The 16410-nt window shown below is 39.3% G+C and overlaps 1 protein-coding gene and 2 pseudogenes across 1 annotated transcript in view; 2 read left to right on the top strand and 1 right to left on the bottom strand.

Annotated features, from left to right (window-relative positions):
* MLLT10 (myeloid/lymphoid or mixed-lineage leukemia (trithorax homolog, Drosophila); translocated to, 10) overlaps window positions 1–16410 on the bottom strand; it is a 318731-nt gene that overhangs the window by 212302 nt on the left and 90019 nt on the right. The gene's annotated exons all lie outside the window — the stretch shown is intronic.
* On the top strand, window positions 6007–7173 carry LOC102860363 (annotated as a pseudogene).
* The window catches only part of LOC102850704, a 24329-nt pseudogene continuing 17787 nt past the window's right edge, over window positions 9869–16410 (top strand).

Here is a 16410-nt window from a genome sequence, read left to right as displayed (position 1 = left end):
GGCACAGGACAGAGCGGAGTTTAGGGCTGTTGTACATAGGGTCGCTATGAGTCACAGGCGACTCGATGGCACATAACAACAACAACAACATAAATCAAAGAAGAGGAAACTGACCTTTTTTCTTTTTCCATAAAAGCAGTTGGTAGATTTGAACCATAAGTTTTTGGTTTGTGAACAAACTTCTTACCTGTTAGCACAGCAGAGCTACAGACAGTATAGAAAGAAAAAAAATCAAACAGAATTATGATGCTAAAACAAATGCTTCATCATTATTTTAAAAGAATTTTAGTCCACAAATATGTGGATATTTAAAATGATCCATGTTGACAAAAGACATGGTACAAATCTAGGTAATAAAATAACCTCTAAAGGGCGATCTGGTGGCCTAGTGGCAAGAAGCTGCGCTGCAATCCCAAAGTGTAAGGTTCGAATCCACCAGATGCTCCTCTGGAGAAGGAAGTGCAATCTCTTCCTGTGCCAGTCTGATCCAACTCAACAGTACACAACAAGGGGGAAGGGAGCTACTGAGTGGGGGTTTGATGCATATTTTCTGACCAGATGGCTCTGGGAAGTCCTGAGAGCCCCAAGATGACAGCATAAATTGGAGAATTAGATGACTAGGATTTGTGGGGCTATCTGGTAACAACTAATTCTTCAGAGCCTTGAAGTTCCTCAGACTTCACTGTAGTCCCTTTTGAAAATGCACACTTTGTTAGGAAAGTCATACTATATACCATAATTAGCTAAATTTATTTGAAAATAAACAAAGGGGGGGGGGAAGAAAAACCTTTAAGTAGGACAAATTAAATGAGTGCCATAATGAGATACATCATACTCAAACTTGCAAAAATCCAAAGTTAAAGAATTAAAAGAAAGAAACAAGAGAGAAGAGCGCTCTGGTAGCCTAGTGGCAAGAAGCTGAAGTACTTGTCTTGAATCCAACAGATGTTCTGCTGGAGGAGGAGCAATCTCCTCCTGTGCCAGTTGGATCCGATTCAACAGTACACAGTAAGAAAAAGAAAGAAAGAGAGAGGACTAAACTGTTGTAAAAAATCCTCAATAAGATTAATACAAATTTTCCTCACAAACTTTGAAGGCCAGAAGATAATGGGAGCTAAAATTTTTAAATACTGAACCAGCTGTCAACAAAGAAATTTATATCCTTAAAAACATCTTTAAAGAATGAGCAGGGGTGACACATTTTTTTTTAAAGTGTCAATTTTATTACATCATGATTCCCAGGAATATTTTATTATCCTTCAATTTGTGGTCATATGTAACTATACCATGTACTGTAAATACTAATGCAGGATTATGGTTGTTAGGTGTCATGCAGTCAACTACAGCTCACAGCACCCCTATGAACAATGAATATGAACCTTCCCCTATCCTGAGAGAACCTCACCATCTCCAACATACTTGATTCCATTGCCATAGTCACTATGTCAATCTATCTTGTTAACGGTCTCGTCTTGCACTGACCTTCCACTTTTGCAAGCAGGATGTCCTCCTCCAAGAACTGACAACTGGCATGCCCAAAGAATGTGAGACACAGTTTCAACATCCATGCCCTCTGTGCAACCCATAGTTTCACCTTCTGCGGGACAGATCTGTTTGTTCTCTTATGAGTTCATTCTACATTCTTCTCGAACACAACTAAAGGCATCGATTCTTCTTGTCATTCTCAGTCATTGTCCAGTTCTGAGACACATACCAAGCAACTGAGAAGACAACAACTTCAATCAGGCATACTTTAGTCTTTTGAATAACATCCTTGCTCTTTTAATATTCTGGACAGTTTCTTGATAGCAGATTTCTCCAATGCAACTCATCTTTTGATTTCTGGATGGCTAGGGCCAAGAATTTTGCGGTATTAGACTAAAGTTGGCTTTTTTAGCCATTACATTAGCCCCTTCTGGTCTCCAGCTACCTACTTGCAGACAATTGTCCTTGCAAATGATCAGCAGCTGTGAGATAAGAGAGTGCTTCCCACCCTGGGTAGCAAGAGTAGAGTAAGACCCTGGGAAGACTGAGATCCTAGTAATGACAGTAGAAAGACTGTGGCATTGATGTAGAGAAATTTGTGACAAGATATAACTAAAGGAGCCTTGAGATAAAGGCCACAGTTAAAAGTTTTTGCTGTTCTTGCCAGATGATTGAAGGAGAAGTTGTATTACAACTGCTCTGAGGCATAAACCCTGCTAATTGAGGAAAACAGAGGCTTCTTGAATTTGTGTTGCTCAACTTAAACCTGGACTTCTACTAATTAAGGAATTGTGTTTTGCTGTTAATCTGGCTTGGGACTGCTAAATTAAACCTGGATTTGCATTGACTGGCATTCTTTTGGTATTCTTTGACTCCCCCACTCTCCAACTTACTTCCCCCTAAAAAACTTCATTCTCGTTACCACAACTTTGAGTGAAGTCTGTGACTTAACAATGGATAAATAAACCTCTTGTTGCTGGTGTGGCTCTAGAGGCACCATAGAGATGGGTTACATGCTCCTTATCTGCTGTGGGGCAGTGAGGGGCTGTGCTATTTTACTCTCTGACCCTTTCAGAGAGAAATTCACAGCCCTATGCACTCCCTCCCAATGTCATTTTTCTGCTCTTTTCTCAAGTGTTGATTGTGGATTGAGTAAGATAAAATCATTAACTTTAATCCTTTATCCATCTTTCATAATGCTACTGGCCCAGTAGTGAAGATTTTTGTTTACTTGATGTTGAAATACAATCGATATTGAAGGTCACAGTCCTTGATGTTCTGCAGTAAACATTTCAGGTCCTCACTTTCGGCAAGTAAAACTGTGTCATCTGCATGATGTGAGTTAATGATGCGTCCTCCTCCAATCCTGATGACATAAATTTCAGCTTCTCAGATGATCTATTGAGAATATAAATTGAAAAGGTATGGAGAAAGGATCCACCCCTGATGCACAGCTATTCAGACAACAGATTCTTGGTCTTAGGTATAGGTTTCACATAAAAAAAAAATAAAATAAGCGTTCTAGAATTCTCATTCTTCCCAATGTTAGCCACAATCTGTTGCGATCCTATGCCTTTGCATAGTCAATAAAATACAAGTAGATGTTTTTCGGGTGTTCTCTGCCTTCAGCAAAGATTCATATGATATTTGCAATGATATCCCTAGTGCCACAGCCTATTCTAAATCTGTCTTGTATTTCTGTCAGTTCTCTGCTGATGTACTTTTCTAGCTCGTTCTGAATAATATTCAGCAAGATTTTGCTTGTATCTGTTATTGCTGATGCTGCTGTTGTTGTTGTTTCTATGTGCTGTCAAGATGCCTGCGACTCATAGTTATGCTATGTACAGCAGCCCTAAACCCTGTTCTATTCTATGCCAATCTTACTGTCTATGATATACCTACCCCCATTACCCAGTCACTGAATCAGTCCATCTCATCAAAGGTCTCCCTCTCCTGCGCTGTCCCTCCAACCTCCCAAGCATGATGTCCCTCTCCAAGGACTGGTCCCTCCTTGCAACCTTCCCAAAGTATGTCAGATGTAGCTTCAGAATCCTTGCCTCCAAGGACCATCCTGGTCTCACCCTTTCTAGGATGAACCAGTTTGTTCTCCTAACAGTCCATGATATATTCAATACTCTTCTCCAGCACCACAGCTCAAACGCATCAATTCTCCTTCTAATATCCCTCGTCATTGTCTAGCTTTCTGAATGCTACTGGCTACTGTTACCAAAAGTGTTGATTGTGGAGAAAAGCAAACTAAAGCTGTTAACAATCTTAATCTCTTCATCGTCTATCATGACGCTGCCAATCATCCCAGTGGTAAGAATCTCGGTTTTTCTTGACATTGGTCTTCAATCCATATTTTTTAAGGAGTTTTTTGTGGGTTGGTTTGTTTGTTGTTGTTTATTTAATTTTATTATTTTGCATGTATCTACAGTCAAATCAGATCTGACTGATACAGGAGGAGATTGCTCCTCCTTCTCCAGCAGAGCACCTGGTGGATTTGAACCAAGTACCTCTAGGATTGCAGTGCAGCTTCTTGCCACGAGACCACCAGAGCTCCCTTCAATCCATATTTAAGGCTGCAGTCCTTAACATTCTGCAGCAAGCACTTCAGGTCTTCCTCAGTTTCAGCAAGTAGGGTTGTGTCATCTGCACAGGGCAGATTGTTGAGTCTTCCTCCAATTCTGATGCCACATACCTCCTCATAGAGCCCAGCTTCCAGGCTGATCTTTTCCGCATAACTTGAAAAGGTATGGAGACATCCCTGGGGTACACTTTTCCTGAAACATGCAGTGTTTCCTTGCTCTGTTCTGATGACTGCTTCCTGGTTCAAATATAGGTTTGGCATAAGCACAAGCAAGTGTTTTTGGATTCCCATTCTTCTCAGAGATAGCCACAGTTTGTTGTGATTCTTACAGTCACATGCCTTTGCACAATGAAACACAGACATTTCTCTGGTACTGTCTGCTTTGAGCCACGATCCATCTAACATTAGCTAGTACCACTCAGCCTTCATACTGTTCGATAAATTCCATCTTTTTTTAGGAATGGTAATAAATATGAATCTTTTCCAGTCAGTTGTCAGGTAGATGTCCTCCAGATTTCTTGGCACAACCTGGTGAGCTCATCCAAGGTTGTATCTGTTGGAATATTTGATATTCCATCAATTCAATTCCTGAGGCCGTATTTCTTGCCAATATCTTTACAACAGCTTGTATTTTTCTTCCTTTATTAACACTGTTCTTGATCATATGGTACTTTCTGAAATGGTTCCATGTCAGTACATTCTTCTTGGTATTGTGACTCTGTGTATTCCATCAATTTTTTTTTTTTAAATTTTTTAAAATTTTATTCATTTTCATGGAAGTTTACAGAGACTGAGGGTTTCCAGTCATTCATTGTTGCACTTTTCTCCCCACCTAACCCCTCTGTCCCAATTCACTCTTCTCCTTAAAAAGAAAAACTATTCCATTGTCATACAGTCCATACCCAACCAAGTCCACTTCACTAAGCAGTCTTCACTCTGGACTTCTGTAATGACAAGAATACCCACTCATATGTCCCTTTTAAACAGTTCTCTCCCTCATCTGTTTCAATGCAATATACATCATTCCTTGCCTCCTTTTTTATCTTCCCTCAACCATGATGTTGGTTCGTTTTACAACAGTGGCACTATGCAGTTATCTGTCCTTTTGTGACTGAGATATTACACTCTGCATAATGTCCTCCAGGGTCATCCATTTTGAATAATATTTCATGAGTTCCTTGTTTTTCAATGCAGTATAGTATTCCATTGTGTGGATATACCACAGCTTCTCTAGCCATTCGTTTGTTGATGGGTACTTGGGTTGTTTCCAGTTCTCTGTTATTGCAAACAAAGCCTCAATAAACATGGATGCGCATATGTGTGCTTGGATGATAGTTATGGTTTCTTCAGGGTAAATTCCCAGCACTGGAATTGCTTGGTCAAATGGTATTTCTATTTGCAACTTTTTGAGAAAGCACCATACAGCCTTCCATAGTGGCTGCACCATTTTACATTCCCACCAACAGTGAATAAGGGTTCCAGTTTCCCTGCAACCTCGCCAGCATTTGTTGTTTGCTGCTCTGTTAAATTTTGCTATTCTTACTGGGGTGACATGGTATTTCATAGTTCTTTTGATTTGCATCTCTCTTAGAGCTAGGGATTTTGAACATTTCTTCATGTACTTGTTGGCCATCCATCCATTCATCATCTTTTCATGCTCCCTGGATCATTCAAGATTTTGCCCATAACATCTCTGAGTTTTGCAACTCAAGGCTTAAATTTGTTCTTCAGTTCTCTTAACTTGGGAAATGCCAAGCTAGTTCTTCCCTTTTGATTTTCTGACTCTAGCTCTTGGCATATTTCATTATAAATAGCAGATTATTTACCATTTTTCTAATAAAACAAGATGTAGTAGACAGGATTAGGTTTTGCCTTGAGTCTTATTTTAAGATACAAAAGATATTTTAAAAGGTCCAAAGTGTCAAATCAAGATGGAAGTGAATCCTCCCCTAAACAAAACATCTACAGGCATTGAAAGTGAAGATGTTGACTAAGCCTACTTCATTTACCAATAATCCAGTAATGTGTGACAATTAAGACTTACCTGGAGATTTCTTTAGCCACCTCATGAAAGATGATCCTTCAACTGTAAATGATGTAGAAATTTTAATGTCAAAAGAAATGTTGATTTCACCACAGAATTTTGGGAACATATATTTGGGTGAGATTATGTTATCAGCGTTCATGATGACAGCAATCACGTTGTAAAAGATACACTGGTAAAAGTTGATCTTCAACATTTAAGTTCTCAGCATTTAAATCTTTGCTGCAGTGGCTGAACTTAAACCTGATTGTTGTCTTGATGATGCCACATACCATGAACAAAAGGAAACTGGAGCACACATATTGGTGTGTACCCTCAGTTATACAACTGAGACTAAAGAAAAGACGTATTCTGGAAAATTCCTCAAGTTTCGGGTTCTCAAACTACTGGATGTGAAAATTAAAACTTTACCGATGACCTACTTCTCCAATGCCAAATTCCAAATATTACAAACTCACTGAATCTTAATGGAGAAAGTTTCCTTGGAACCATCTATAATGCACTATGTAGCAGAATTAAATTCTGTCAGCCAAGCTGGAAAACGCATATTTATATTTGGTTCAAGGGCATCTAAAACCCAAGAAATAGTTTGTAGAAAATAGGGCCATCTTTAAAAAAGTAATAGTCATTAGAAAATTGAATACAATGTGAAAAACAAATCCAGGTGAAAAAGGAAGGTACAGATCAGCCAGCTTCAAAGAATGTCTCTAGGTTATGGAGGCTGTCTTTTAAGGTAATCCCAAATACTGTAAACCTAGAAGAACTTTTTCATATAACCTGTAAAATAACAAACTGAAGTCAAAGGACCAAGGATCTAGTTTTGGAAATGTCCAATACCAATACTATCCACTGGTGTGGCATCTCAGGAAGGCACCTTGGAAAACTATGTCCAAGTTCCTCTCTCTGTCTTGCCCTTACTCTACTGTCTTCAGTACAAAGACTGTAAAGCATGCCTGGCTTAAGACTCACAGATACCTTCTTAAAGAGAACATATGAACATGATGACAGCACACGAGCCTTTGTAATATCATCCGTTACTAAGATGGAAAACTGAAGAAAATTTCCCATGATATGCTTTTCATTTCATAGAACTATTGTCTGTATTTTCACAGTTTTTTATAATGATTAACTTAACGAAAAATATGTATTTAAATGACTTTCCTATATAACTGAGTTCATTAAAATATTAAGCCTACTTTTTAAAAGGTGGAGGGAGAAAATTTTAAAAGCCTGCAGAACCACACTCTAGTGGCCTAATAGCAAGAAGCTAGCTGCACTACAATGCTGAAAGAATGCGGTTCAAATCCACCAGATGCTCCACTGGAGCAGGAGAGGCAATCTCCTCCTGTGCCAATCTGATCTGATTCGATGGTATACAACAAGAAAGGGGGGAAAAGGGGGGGGGAGCCTGCAGAAATGGGATGGGGGAAAGACTTCAGTACTATCAAGAAGGAAGAGTCATGAGCAGGATACATCTTTATATGTAGTAGAATTCCTGAATGATAATATCCTAGAATCAGGAAAATGTTAAAAACAACACAAATGTAAAATTCCATGCATGTCAATCCTACAGATGATTAAAAAAGACAAAGCTCTTTTCATATGGAACTGACAGAAAAGATCTTCCCTTAAAACTGGCATTTGTGAATTCAGACCTCTATCTTTCCGTGAGACAAAAAATTTGTTACAGCAATCCACTTATGGCATTACTGCTAAAGCAGCAAGAGATAACAAAAGACAGGCAAATACCGAAACTGAAAAGTACAGAAAAGAAGTATCTCCAATAAAGATAACCTCAGGAGCAAATATAAGAGCCCTAAAGGCCACTTTTCCTTTAAATAACAGATTGGCCCTTGTGACATAATTTTCAGACAAACACCACAGATATTCATCATGAATAATAAACACTGAAGGAGGTTATCCTGTAGAACAATCAACTATACAAGATCACAAGAGCAACATTTGCACAAGGATAAAACACAGAAGAGAATAAAAGAAAGAATGGAAACAAGATCCACAGGGAGACAGAGACAGGAAGAAGAGTGCTAATATAGATAAGTGTGCAGAATATAATCCATGTCAAACTACACAGGAATAGTTGGACCTGCTCTGCATATTTTCACAGTAAAAATTAAAAGGAAAATATAACATCTTTGAGTACAGTGCTCCTTTTAAAAAATCATGTAGGGAGAGGGGTGGGGGTATCATCTGTGTGAGAATGAATGGACAACTGTTACCTTAAAGCAAAGATAAGAGGGCAAGAAGAGTAAAGACAGATTACAGATTAATGGGAAGTAGAGCCAAAAAATATATCAATGGGAAAAGACCTACCAAAACAGAATATAGAATACTGACAGTTTAAAAAAATGCAAGCACTGTCATTGTGTTATGAGGGGTTTTTAATTGCCTTTTTTGCCCCTAATGGAAACAGCTTCTTTTTTTTTAGTGTGAACGGAGATGCTTTGGGCTCAGAATCAACATTGCAGTTTGGTGATTTAGTCTTGGAAAATTTTTTCTCTCTTTTTTTTTCTTAAAGAAAAATAAAGACCAATAGTGAAATATTCTAAACTACTGAGTTTGTGGTTTTGGCTCAGAAACAAGTTGTATATTTATTTCCCACCCCTGATTATAGGAAGAAATCAGTGCCATGTCTTTCTGAGTTACTCTGCTAAGGAGATCATCAGTAACTGTGACTGGGTTGGCCCATTCTGTTTAGAAACATATTTTAAATGTTTAGTTATTCCCATGTGTGGTTGTCCCTAAGCAAACAGGCAGCACCAAACAGGTACTCTGACTTTGAAAGATACGTAGTTAAAATATTCAAGAAATAGGAAAGGGGAGCTTTTTTTTAATGGGATTCAAGATAGTTGGTCTGGTGGTGGTTTGAGACTTTGAATCCCAAGGGCAAGTTCAAGGTTTCCTTATTATTCAAGGCCAAATCTGTAAGCTTCCACAAAGGCAAAGGAAACATTAAAGATAGGGAATGGGAAGAATTAAAAGGAGCTGCAGCTGGAAGGGGACCCTACCTTGTCACAGGCATTAGTTCTTCAGAAAGAGAAACTTAAATGTGTATAGTGTCCCTCTTCAGATAGTCACCAGAGTCTACATTGAAGAGACTTTTAACTGCTACTCAGGTTAAAGAAGAAAACTTAAAATGTGAATTCCAGTTGTCAAACACTGATCAAATGCTCCAACTTACTAGTTACATAAGCAGAAAAAGGATGTTTCAGACAACAGCTGTTTTGCAGGTGCGGTAAAGAAGGTCCAGCTGAATAGATCTGTAAGGGACCATGGTCTTTGTTTCCTCCAAAGCAAGCAAGACATTTTACGTCACAAGCAACAGGAATTACTTCCGTTTGCCCAGATCTAAACTAGTTTTGCCTTCAGCAGAGCCAGTTACTGAAACACCTAACCCATCCATTTTTGTCAGCTGACTGAAGAAGTGATGCATATTGCTGGGTGTTTCAGGTCCTTCTTGAAATCATCCTTCTTGAGAAGGCTATTGCCCATACAGCTTTGCTTGAATATATATTACCTGGAGGGGCCACAAAATACTCTTCCACAACCTGATGGGAGTTTTGTAGTATTTCTTGAGTACAGTGGCCTTCTATCACCTCATCAGACCTGCCAACCTTTCAGATAGAAGCCAAAACATCTGTCATCCAACAGCGACTCCATGGACTCGACCCCTTCTGTGTCCATGTCTCTGATACAAGTCAGCAAAGATGATGGCATTCTCTAGCAGCGCCATGGATTCATGGCTGCCAGTCCACCAGCACCAGACACTGCAGGTGTCGTATCACCTCGAACGCGACCTGGTACTTCCCTGAACGACACCCTTGGAGGTATAACACCGGCAACCACCTAGTGGGGACCAAGAGCCCAGCCGCAGTACTCAGGCCCACATGTCTCCACCACGCCATAGCAAGCCTAAATTCCTTTTCTACTCATAGCTAATGTTAGACGTATTTTGGCAAAAAGTAGAGAATACCAGAAGAATTTGTGTATTTCATTGACTATGCAAAGGCTTTTAACTGTGTGGATAACAACAAACTGTGGCTGACTCTGAGAAGAATAGGAATCCCAGAACATTTGACTGTATTATGCAAAACCTATACTTAAACGAAGAGGAAACTGTGAGAACAGAGCAAGGAGATACTGCATGGTTCAAAATTTTGAAGGGTATCCACCAGGGATGTATTCTGCCTCCATACCTTTTCAATCTGTATGCAGAACAGGGACTCTGGGCTGTATGAGGAAGAATGTGGCATTAGGATTGGTGGAAGATTCATCAACGACCTACGTTATGCAGATGACACAACCCTGCTTGCCGAAACTGAGGAAGACTGAAGTGCTTGAAGAGGGTTAAGGACTGCAGCCTTCAACATCAAGAAACCAAAGATTCACACCACTGGGAAAATTGACAGCATCAGTGTGGATGATGAAGAAATTGAGATAGTTAAGAGTTTTAGTTTGGTTGGCTCCACAGTCAACACTCTGAAACCAGCAGCTAGGAAATCAAGAGATGAACTGCATTGAGATAGTCAGCTGTTAAGGATCTCTCCAGAGTATTCAAGAGCAAGGACATCAGGCTGGAGACTAAGATGTGCCCCAAGCTATAGTCTTCGCAACTGCATGCTATGCATCAGAGAACTGGGCATTGACTAGGGATGATAGAAAGAGAATTGATGCCTTTGAGTTGCGGTGCTGGCGAACAGTGTTGAATACACTGTGGACTGCTAAAGAACAAACTGGTTTGTCCTGAAGAGGTTGAAGCCGGGTTGCTCCTTGGAGGCGGCAAGTATTCTGAAGCTTCTTCTGACATACTTTGGTCATGTGTGAGAAGGGACCAGTCCTTGGAGAGGGACATTATGTTTGGGAGAGTGGAGGGACAGCGCAGGAGAGGAAGACTCTAAATGAGACGGACTGATTCAGTGTTGGGGGTAATGGGAGCAGGTGTGTCAGAGACAATGAGGTTGGCACAGGAAAGAACAGTGTTTCAGGCTCTTATAAATAGGGTCACTATGAGTCACAAGTGACTCAACGGCACATACCAACAACATTCATTGCCGCTGACCTGACCACAAAAAATCAGGTGGCATAAATCTTTAACATCATCAACAGCTGTGAGACTAACATGAGAGAGAGAGAGAGAGAGAGACAGAGAGGAAGCTAACCAGACTGTCTTGACTGATCAGTTTACTAAACTTTCACTTTCACTGTGTGATATCATTTGCTTTTCCCCAACCCCAGAAACATTCCCAAATAAACCCCATAACTATGAGTAAAAAAAAGATTCTGTCAAGTCTTATGGTTATCTCCCATCAATTTCTGACAGTCATTAGTAAATTAGCGGGGAAGCATTGGGGCACCATGTTTATGAGGATCAGTTTTACACTGTGGGTGCTACTGATGGGGGCAGTTACCCTTTGTGGAGTTAGTAGAGGCCAGCTTGGAGATCCCCACATTGTTTCTTTTTCATTTTATAGTAAATGGAAAATATGTATAAAAATTACTAAAAGAAGGGCTGATAGATTATGTCAATTTTCACCAAAAAAAAAATTGATAAAACAAATAACCCAAGAAAGTCAAATTAAATTTTAAAAAATTTAACCGCATAATGTTGTGAAATACCAATTAATTTTAGAATGGTAACTAAATATATTCCATTTAAAAATAAAACTTCACAAAACAACTATCTCATATTATCTCACCCCAGTAAGAATAGCAAAATTTAACAGAACAGCAAACATCATCTGCTGGCAAGGCTGCAGAGAAACTGTTACACTTTTTCATTGTTGGTGGGAGTATAAAATGGTGCAACCACTGTGGAAGGCGGTATGGTGCTTTCTCAAAACATTGCAAATAGAAATACCATTTGACCCTGCAATTCCACTCCTGGGAATATACCCTGAAGAAACCATAACCACCACCCAAGCAGATATATGCACACACATGTATATGGTAGCTTTGTTCACTATAGCAAAGAGCTGAAAACAACTCAAGTAAGTGCCCATCAACAAACGAATGGATAGAGAAGCTGTAGTATATTCACACAATGAAATACTACGCTGTATTGAAAAACAAGGAACTCATGAAATATACAAAATGGGTGATCCTGGAAGATATAATACTGAGTGAAACATCTCAGTCACAAAAGGACAAATAGTGCCACGGTTGTAAAACAGGACTGACATTGGGATTGAGAGGTGACTGAGAAAGAGGGAATAAACAATGTATACTGCATTGAAACAGATGAGGGAGAGAACTATTTAAAAGGGATATAGACTAGGTATTATTGTCATGACAGGAGTCCAGAATGAAGGCTGCATACTGAAGTGAACTGGGGTGGGCGGGAGGGATTGCATAACAATAAAATAATTTTTCTTTTACTTTTCAAAGAGAAGAGCACACTGGAGGGAGAGGTGGGCAGAGAGAAAAGTGGAACAATGAATGAATGATAATCCAAAGTCTCTGTAACCATTCATTAAAATTAATTTTAAAAATTAAAAATTTTAAAAATAAAACTTCACCCTTAACAAAAACTTGGAGAAAAGACTTCCATAGATTAATAACACAAAAGTAAAGGAATATTGAGAAGAAAACCAAGTCTGTCAATTTAGTACCTTAGATGAAATTCAAATAATCAAAATCTGTACGTGGAAAAACAGAATCAACAATTAATATCCAAAACAGAATACATATTAAATTCATCTAGGAAGTATCAAGAGAAGGTGGAAGGAGTACACCGAGTCACTGTATCAGAAGAAATTGGCTGACACAGAATTTCATAAAATAACATATAAGAGACTATTGTGATGAAGGAGGAAGTTCAAATTGCTCTGAAGGAAATGACAAAAAACAAGGCTCCAGGAGTTGACAGCATACCAATTGACATATTTCAACAGACAGACACTGCCCTGGATGTGTTTACTTACTAAGTTGTGCCAAAAAATCTGGAGGACAGCCGGCTGTCTGGCTCACTGGAAAAGATCGATACTTGTTCCCATTCCAAAGAAAGGTGACCCAACAGAGTGCAGAAATTATTGAACAATATCATTAGTATCACATGCAAGCAAGATTCTGCTGAAAATGATCCAAACCGTTTGGAACAATATGTCAACAGAGAACTGCCACATGTGCAGGTTGGATTTAGAAGAGGTCGTGGTACTAGGGATATTATGGCAAATGTTAGATGGATCTTGGCAGAAAGCAATGAATACCAAAAGAAATGTCTATCTGTGCTTCATTAACTATGCAAAGGCTTTTGACTGTGTAGATCACAACAAGCTGTGGATGACTCCGAGAAGAATGAGAATCCCAGAACATTTGATTGTGCTAATGCGAAACCTATACTGGGACCAAAAGGCAGGCGTCAGAACAGAGCAAGGAGACAATACACAGTTCAAAATCAAGAAGGGGGTCCATTAGGGTTGTATTCTGTCTCCATACCTTTTCAATCTGTATGCAGAACAGATCATCTGAGACGCTGGGCTGTGATAGGAGGAATGTGGCATCAGGATTGGTGGAAGAGTCATCAACAACCTGCATTATGCAGATGACACAACCCTGCTTGCTGAAACTGAGGAAGACCTGAAGCGCTTGCTGCAGAGGGTCAAGGACTGCAGCCTCCTATATGGATTGAAGCTCCACATCAAGAAAACAAAGATCTCACCACTGGGCCAACTGGCAGCATCAGTATGGATGGTGAAGAGATTGAGATAGTTAACAGTTTTCGTTTACTTGGCTCCACAGCCAACACTCTTGGTAACAGCAGCCAGGAACTCAAGAGACAAATGGCACTGGGAAAGGCATCTGTGAGGGACTTCTCAAGAGTACTGAAGAGCAATGACGTCAAACTGGAGACTAAGGTGCGCGTGATCCGGGCTATAGTCTTCGCAATTACGTGCTATGCATCAGAAGAGTTGGACAGTAAATAGAGATGATAGAAAGAGAATTGATGCCTTTGAGCTGTGGTGTTGGAGAAGAATGTTGAATATACCATGGACTGCTAGGAGAACAAACAGGTTTGTCCTGCAGAAGGTGAACCCAGAAGGCTCCTTGGAGTCAAGGATTCTAAAGCTTTATCTGACATATTTTGGGCATGTTGCAAGGAGGGACTGGTCCCTGGACAGGGACATCATGTTTGGCAGAGTGGAGGAGTGGTACAGTAGAGGAAGATCTTCGATGAGATGGATCAATTCTGTGACTGGAGTGGTGGGAATGAGTGTGTTTGAGATGGCTAAGTTGACACAGGACAGAACAGTGTTTAGGGCTCTTGTACATAGGGTCGCTATGAGTAGCAAGTGACTCTATGGCACATAACAACAAGTATTTCAGAAAAATGGTATTTCATTTTCTTCTTAAATTGTGTTAGTGATTTAACAGAACAGTTAGTTTTCCAGTCATTCCTACAGATTTTGTTTGATATTCAAGTACTTGCATTGAAAAAGTACTTTTCCTTTTTTAAAAATATTTTTATTACTAATTTCAATGAAAATTTACAGAGACTTTGGATTTCCATTCATTCATTGTTGCACTTTTCTCCCCACCAGTACACTCCCCTCTTTGAAAAATAAAATTCTTTCATTGTTTTACAATCCCTCCCCCTCCCAAGTCCACTCCAATATGCAGCCTTCATTCTGGACTCCTGTCATGACAAAAATACCTAGTCACATTTCCCTTTTAAACAGTTTTCTCCCTCATCTGTTTCAATGCAGTATACATTATTTATCTCATCTTTCTCAGTCTCCCCCAATTCCGATGTCAGTCCTGTACCATGACAGTGGCACCATGCATTATTTGTGCTTTTGTCACTGAGATACTTCACTCAGCATAATGTCCTCCAGGGTCACCCATTTTTAATAATACTGCATGAGTTTCTTGGTTTTTAATGCACCATAGTAAAGCACATGGAGAAATGTTCAAAATCCCTAGCTCTAAGAGAGATGTAAATCAAAATAACTATGAGATATCATCTCACCCCAGTAAAAATAGCAAAGTTTAACAGAACAGCAAGCAACAAATGCTGGTGAAGTTGTGGAGAAACTGGAACCCTTATTCACTGTTGGTGGAAGTGTAAAATGGTGCAACCACTGTGGAAGGCACTATAGCACTTTCTCAAAAAGTTGCAAACAGAGATACCATTTGACCCAGCAATTCCACTACTGGGGATATACCCCAAAGATACCATTACTTTTCCTAATTTTATACTCTGATTCTTTTTATTTTATCATCCTTCTTTTTATCCCTTCCCACCCTCTTAGTTTTTTCCCTAAGCATATACTGCCCTTATAATCTTGTATGATTGATTGTTCTAAGGTGTGAGTACATCTCCTTGCTGTTATTTATCCAGTTTAAATAGCAGCTGAAAAATGATCCACAGGAATGAGTTCGGTTTCAAGTACAAAGCATGTCTGAGGAACATAGAACCAGAGAGTCCAGAAACATATTTTCTGACAAGTATTTCAGGAAGAAATTATAGTAATTTTCTATAGTCTCTTCCAGATAGAAGAAACAGAGGGAACATATCCTAATTCATTATTAGGCAAACATTACCATAACACCAAAATTAGAAAAAGAGGCTGTAGTTTGGTGATAGTGAGTTATTCCAGAACTTATGGCAACCTCCTCAATTACAGAACAAAATACTGCCCATTCTTGTGTAGCTGGCAAATAAGACACACAATTTTCAAAAGCAGATTGTTTTAGTCTTAAGTAAATTCTTTGGCATATTTCTAACTAATTCATCTTAGCCAAAAAGCTCTGCTGAAACTTTTAGTATTGTAACAACACACAGCCATCTATTCAGAGATGAATACAAGCTGTAGATGGGGTACACTGGACAGGACTTAAACCAAGATCTTCTACATGTAAGACAAGAATTCTATCATGAACTATCAGTGCCCTCATACAAAAACATAAGAAAGGAAATCTACTACAATCAACATGACTTGTAAACATAAAACTGTTCAGTGATATTTGGATGGCCAACAGACACATGAAGAAATGCTCCAAATTACTAGCAAGAAGAGAGATGCAAATCAAAAACACAATGAGATATCATCTCACTCCAGTAGCAGTGGCAAAGTTTTAACAGAACAGCAAGCAATAAATGTTTGCGAGGACGTGGAGAGATAGGAACATTGTTGGTGAGGGTGCAAAATGATACAACCGAAAGGCAGCTTGGCATTTCCTCAAAAAGCTGAACATAGAATTCCATAAGACGCAGCTATTTCAGTGCTTGGAATAAACTGAGAAAATGAGAACTGAGACAAAGATTTGTACATCA

Source organism: Elephantulus edwardii, unplaced genomic scaffold, assembly GCF_000299155.1.
Source record: "Elephantulus edwardii isolate Elephantulus edwardi_28Jun2011 unplaced genomic scaffold, EleEdw1.0 scaffold00054, whole genome shotgun sequence".
Taxonomy (NCBI): Eukaryota; Metazoa; Chordata; class Mammalia; order Macroscelidea; family Macroscelididae; genus Elephantulus; species Elephantulus edwardii.
The sequence above is the reverse complement of the archived record's forward strand: the minus strand, read 5'-3'. Positions and strand labels throughout refer to the sequence as shown.